Genomic DNA, 6,204 nt, shown 5'->3' with positions numbered 1-6,204 from the left:
ATAAATTACTGTTTTTTTGTGTTTTTTTTTTTACTTGAAGTCTGGTGGGTTTAGCGATAGCAATTTTGTAGATGTTTTAAAAACATTATGATCCTTTCCATAATGTTGTCAGACACTTGGAATAATCGGAGTCTGTCAGCGGCAACAACACAACTATTAGTGGACGCTAACTGATGCTGAACATCTGTCCTGTAGGGTAACACTACAGCTTGTTTCTACTTGATGCTGAACATCTGTCCAGTAGGGTAACATTACAGCTTGTTTCTACCTGATGCTGAACATCTGTCCTGTAGGGTAACATTACAGCTTGTTTCTACCTGATGCTGAACATCTGTCCTGTAGGGTAACATTACAGCTTGTTTCTACCTGATGCTGAACATCTGTCCTGTAGGGTAACATTACAGCTTGTTTCTACCTGATGCTGAACATCTGTCCTGTAGGGTAACATTACAGCTTGTTTCTACCTGATGATGAACATCTGTCCTGTAGGGTAACATTACAGCTTGTTTCTACCTGATGATGAACATCTGTCCTGTAGGGTAACACAGCTTGTTCCTGATGTGAACATCTGTCCTGTAGGGTAACATTACAGCTGTTTCCCTGATGTGAACATCTGTCCTGTAGGGTAACATTACAGCTGTTTCTACGATGATGAACATCTGTCCGTAGGTACTTACAGCTTGTTTCTACCTGATGATGAACATCTGTCCTGTAGGGTAACATTACAGCTTGTTTCTACCTGATGATGAACATCTGTCCTGTAGGGTAACATTACAGCTTGTTTCTACCTGATGATGAACATCTGTCCTGTAGGGTAACATTACAGCTTGTTTCTACCTGATGATGAACATCTGTCCTGTAGGGTAACATTACAGCTTGTTTCTACCTGATGATGAACATCTGTCCTGTAGGGTAACATTACAGCTTGTTTCTTCTGATGATGAACATCTGTCCTGTAGGGTACATTACAGCTTGTTTCTACCTGATGTGAACATTGTCCTGTGGGTAACATTACAGCTTGTTTCTCCTGATGATAACATCTGTCCTGTAGGGTAACTTACAGCTTGTTTCTACCTGATGATGAACATCTGTCCTGTAGGGTAACATTACAGCTTGTTTCTCCTGATGTGAACATCTGTCCTGTAGGGTACTTACAGCTTGTTTCACCTGATGATGAAATCTGTCCTGTAGGGTAACATTACAGCTTGTTTCTCCCTGATGATGAACATCTTCCTGTAGGGTAACATTACAGCTTGTTTCTCCCTGATGTGAACATCTGTCCTGTAGGTAACTTACAGCTTGTTTACCTGATGATGAACATCTGTCCTGTGGGTAACATTACAGCTTGTTTCTCCTGATGATGAACATCTGTCCTGTGGGTAACATACAGCTTGTTTCTACCTGATGATAACATCTGTCCTGTAGGGTAACATTACAGCTTGTTTTCCTGATGATGACATCTGTCCTGTAGGGTAACATTACAGCTTGTTTCTCCCTGATGATGAACATCGTCCTGTAGGGTAACATTACAGCTTGTTTCTACCTGATGTGAACATCTGTCCTGTAGGGTAACATTACAGCTTGTTTCTACTGATGTGAACATCTGTCCTGGGTAAATTACAGCTGTTTCTCCCGATGATGAACATCTGTCCTGTAGGGTAACATTACAGCTTGTTCTACCTGATGATGAACATCTGTCCTGTAGGGTAACATTACAGCGTTTCTACCTGATGTGAACATCTGTCCTGTAGGGTAAAATTACAGCTTGTTTCTCCTGATGATGAACATCTGTCCTGTAGGGTAACATTACAGCGTTTTTACCTGATGTGAAATCTGTCCTGTAGGGTAACATTACAGCTGTTTCTACCTGATGTGAACATCTGTCCTGTAGGGTAACATTACAGCTTGTTTCTACCTGATGATGAACATCTGCCTGTGGGTAACATTACAGCTTGTTTCTGATGTGAACATCTGTCTGTAGGGTAACATTACAGCTTGTTTCTACCTGATGTGAACATCTGTCCTGTAGGGTACTTACCATTGTTCTTACCTGATGTGAACATCTGTCCTGTTGGGTAACATTACAGCGTTTTACTGATGATGAACATCTGTCCTGTAGGGTAACATTACAGCTTGTTTCTACCTGATGATGAACATCTGTCCTGTAGGGTAATTACAGCTTTTTCTCTGATGAGAACATCTGTCTGTAGGGTAATAAAGCTGTTTTTACCTGATGATGAACATCTGTCCTGTAGGGTAAATTACAGCTTGTTCTCTGATGATGAACATCTGTCCTGTAGGGTAACATTACAGCTGTTTTCTACCTGATGGAACATCTGTCCTGTAGGGTAACATTACAGCTTTGTTTCACCTGATGATGAACATCTGTCCTGTAGGGTAACATTACAGCTTGTTTCTTCTGAGATGAAATCTGTCCTGTAGGTACATTACAGCTTGTTTCTGATGTGAACATTGTCCTGTAGGGTAACATTACAGCTTGTTTCCATGATGATGAACATTGTCCTGTAGGTGACTAACAGCTTGTTTCTACTGAGTGAACATCGTCTGTAGGGTAACATTACAGCTTGTTTCTACCTGATGTGAACATCTGTCCTGTAGGGTTACTCAGCTTGTTTACTTGATGAGAACATCTGTCGTGGGTAACTTACAGCTTGTTTCTACTGATGTGAACATCTGGCCTGTAGGGTAACATTACAGCTTGTTCTACCTGATGTGAACATCTGTCCGTTAGGGTTAACTTACGCTTGTTTCTACTGATGATGAAAATCTGTCTGTGGGTAACATTACCGCTGTTTCTACCTGATGAACATCTGTCCTGTAGGGGAAATTACAGCTTGTTTCACCTGATGATGAACATCTGTCCTGTAGGGGAACATTACAGCTTGTTTCTACCTGATGATGAACATCTGTCCTGTAGGGTAACATTACAGCTTGTTCTACCTGATGTGAACATCTGTCCTGTAGGGTAACATACAGCTTGTTTCTACTGATGGAACATCTGTCCTGTAGGGTAACATTACAGCTTGTTTCTCCTGATGATGAACATCTGTCCTGTAGGTAACATTACAGCTTGTTCTACCTGATGAACATCTGTCCTGTAGGGTAACATTACAGCTTGTTTCTACTGATGATGAAAATCTGTCCTGTAGGGTAACATTACAGCTTGTTTCTACCTGATGATGAACATCTGTCCTGTAGGGTAACATTACCATTGTTTCTACTGATGTGAACATCTGTCCTGTAGGGTAACATTACAGCTTGTTTCTCCTGATGATGAACATCTGTCCTGTAGGGTAACATACAGCTTGTTTCTACCTGATGATGAACATCTGTCCTGTAGGGTAACAATTACAGCTTGTTTTACTGATGTGAACATCTGTCCTGTAGGGTAAACTACAGCTTGTTTCTACCTGATGATGAAAATCTGTCCTGAGGGTAACATTACAGCTTGTTTCTCCCTGTGTGAACATCTGTCCTGTAGGGAAATTACAGCTTGTTTCTACCTGATGGAACATCTGTCTGTAGGGTAACATTACAGCTTGTTTCTACCTAGTGATGAACATCTGTCCTGTAGGGTAACATTACAGCTTGTTTCTCCCTGATGATGAACATCTGTCCTGTAGGGTAACATTACAGCTTGTTTCTCCTGATGTGAACATCTGTCCCGTAGGGTAACTTACAGCTTGTTTCATGATGTGAACCTTGTCCTGTAGGGTAACATTACAGCTTGTTTCTCCTGATGATGAACATCTGTCCTGTAGGGTAACATTACAGCTTGTTTCTCCTGATGATGAACATTGTCCTGTAGGGTAACATTACAGCTTGTTTTACCTGATGGAAAATTGTCCTGTAGGGTAAAATTACAGTGTTTCTACCTGATGTGAACATCTGTCCTGTAGGGTAACTTACAGCTTGTTTCTACTGATGATGAACATCTGCCTGTAGGGTAACTACAGTTGTTCTACTGAGTGAACATCTGTCCTGTAGGGTAACATTACAGCTGTTTCTACTGATGATGAACATCTGTCCTGTAGGGTAACTTACAGCTTGTTTCTACTGATGATGAACATCTGTCCTGTAGGGTAACATTACAGCTGTGTTTACTGATGTGAACTCTGTCCTGTAGGGTAACATTACAGCTGTTTCTACTGATGTGAACATCTGTCGTAGGTAACATTCAGCTTGTTTCACCTGATGTGAACATCTGTCCTGTAGGGTAACATTACAGCTTGTTTCTACTGATGATGAACATCTGTCCTGTAGGGTAACATTACAGCTTGTTCTCTGAGATGAACATCTGTCCTGTAGGGTAACATTACAGCTGTTCTACCTGATGTGAACATCTGTCCTGTAGGGTAACTTACAGCTTGTTTCTACTGATGATGAACAATTGCCTGTAGGGTAACTTACAGCTTGTTTCTACTGATGAACATCTGTCCTTAGGGTAACATTACAGCTTGTTTCTACCTGATGATGAAAATCTGTCCTGTAGGGTAAATTACAGCTTGTTTCTACCTGATGTGAACTCTGTCCGTGGGTAACATTCAGCTTGTTTCTACTGTGGAACATCTGTCCTGTAGGGTAACATTACAGTTGTTTCTACCTGATGATGAACATCTGTCCTGTAGGGTAACATTACAGCTTGTTTTCTGATGTGAACATCTGTCCTGTAGGGTAACATTCAGCTTGTTTCTACCTGATGTGAACATCTGTCCTGTAGGGTAACATTACAGCTGTTTTACCTGATGATGAAATCTGTCCGTAGGGTACATACAGCTGTTTCACCTGATGTGAAATCTGTCCTGTAGGGTAACATTACAGCTTGTTTCTATGATGATGAACATCTGTCCTGTAGGGTAACATTCAGCTTGTTTACCTGATTGAACACTGTCCTGTAGGGTAACATTAAAGCTTGTTCTACTGATGTGAACATCTGTCCTGTAGGGTAACATTACAGCTGTTTCTCCTGATGATGAACATCTGTCCTGTAGGGTAACATTACAGCTTGTTTCTCCGATGATGAAACATCTGCCTGTAGGGTAAAATTACAGCTTGTTTCTCCTGATGATGAACATCTGTCGTAGGGTAACTTACAGCTGTTTCTACTGATGTGAAAACATGTCCTGTAGGGTAACATTACAGCTTGTTTCTCCGATGAGAGAAATCTGTCCTGTAGGGTAACATTAAAGTTGTTTCTCCTGATGATGAAACATCTGTCTGTAGGGTTAACTAACAGCTTGTTTCTACTGATGGGAACATTGTCTGTAGGGTAACATTACAGTGTTTCTACCTGATGCGAACCTGTCCTGTAGGGTAACTTACAGCTTGTTTCTACTGATGATGAAACATGTCCTGTAGGGTAACTACAGCTTGTTTCTACCTGATGTGAACATTGTCGTAGGGTAACATTACAGCGTTTCTACCTGAGGTGAACATCGTCCTGTAGGGTTAAACAGCTGTTTCTACTGATGATGAACATCTGTCCTGTAGGGTTCACTACAAGCTTGTTTCACCTGATGGAACATCTGTCCTGTAGGGTAAAATCAGTTGGTTTCTACATGAGTCTGAATTACAGCTTGTTTCTCCCTGATGCTGAACATCTTTCCTGTAGGGTAACATTACAGCTTGTTTCTACCTGATGCAGAACATCTGTCCTGTAGGGTAACATTACAGCTTGTTTCTTCTTCGACTGATGATGAACATCTGTCCTGTAGGTTAACATTACACTTGTTTCTACCTGATGTGAACATCTGTCCTGTGAGGTACATACAGCTTGTTTCTCACCTGATGATGAACATCTGTCCGTTAGGGAACTTAACAGGCTTGTTTCTCCCTGATGTGAAATCTGTCCTGTAGGGTAACATTACAGCTTGTTTCTACTGATGTGAACATCTGTCCTGTGGGTAACATTACAGCTTGTTTCTACCTGATTACATCTTTCCTGTAGTAACATTACAGCTGTTTCTCTCTCCCTGATGATACATCTGTCCTGTAGGGTAACATATACGCTTGTTTCTACCTGATGATGAACATCTGTCCTGTAGGGTAACATTACAGCTTGTTTCTACCTGATGATGAACATCTGTCCTGTAGGGTAACATTACAGCTTGTTTCTACCTGATGCTGAACAATTGTCTTGTAGGGTTAAATTACAGCTTGTTTCTCCCTGATGCTGAACATCTG

At 41.2% G+C, this 6,204-nt stretch overlaps 1 protein-coding gene across 1 annotated transcript in view; it reads right to left on the bottom strand.

Annotated features, from left to right (window-relative positions):
* The window catches only part of si:ch211-246m6.5 (von Willebrand factor D and EGF domain-containing protein), a 37,940-nt gene that overhangs the window by 21,166 nt on the left and 10,570 nt on the right, over positions 1-6,204 (bottom strand). The gene's annotated exons all lie outside the window — the stretch shown is intronic.

Source organism: Etheostoma spectabile, chromosome 24 (genome assembly GCF_008692095.1).
Source record: "Etheostoma spectabile isolate EspeVRDwgs_2016 chromosome 24, UIUC_Espe_1.0, whole genome shotgun sequence".
Lineage (NCBI taxonomy): Eukaryota > Metazoa > Chordata > Actinopteri > Perciformes > Percidae > Etheostoma > Etheostoma spectabile.
Note: the sequence above shows the minus strand (reverse complement) of the source record. Positions and strands in the feature narration are given on the sequence as shown.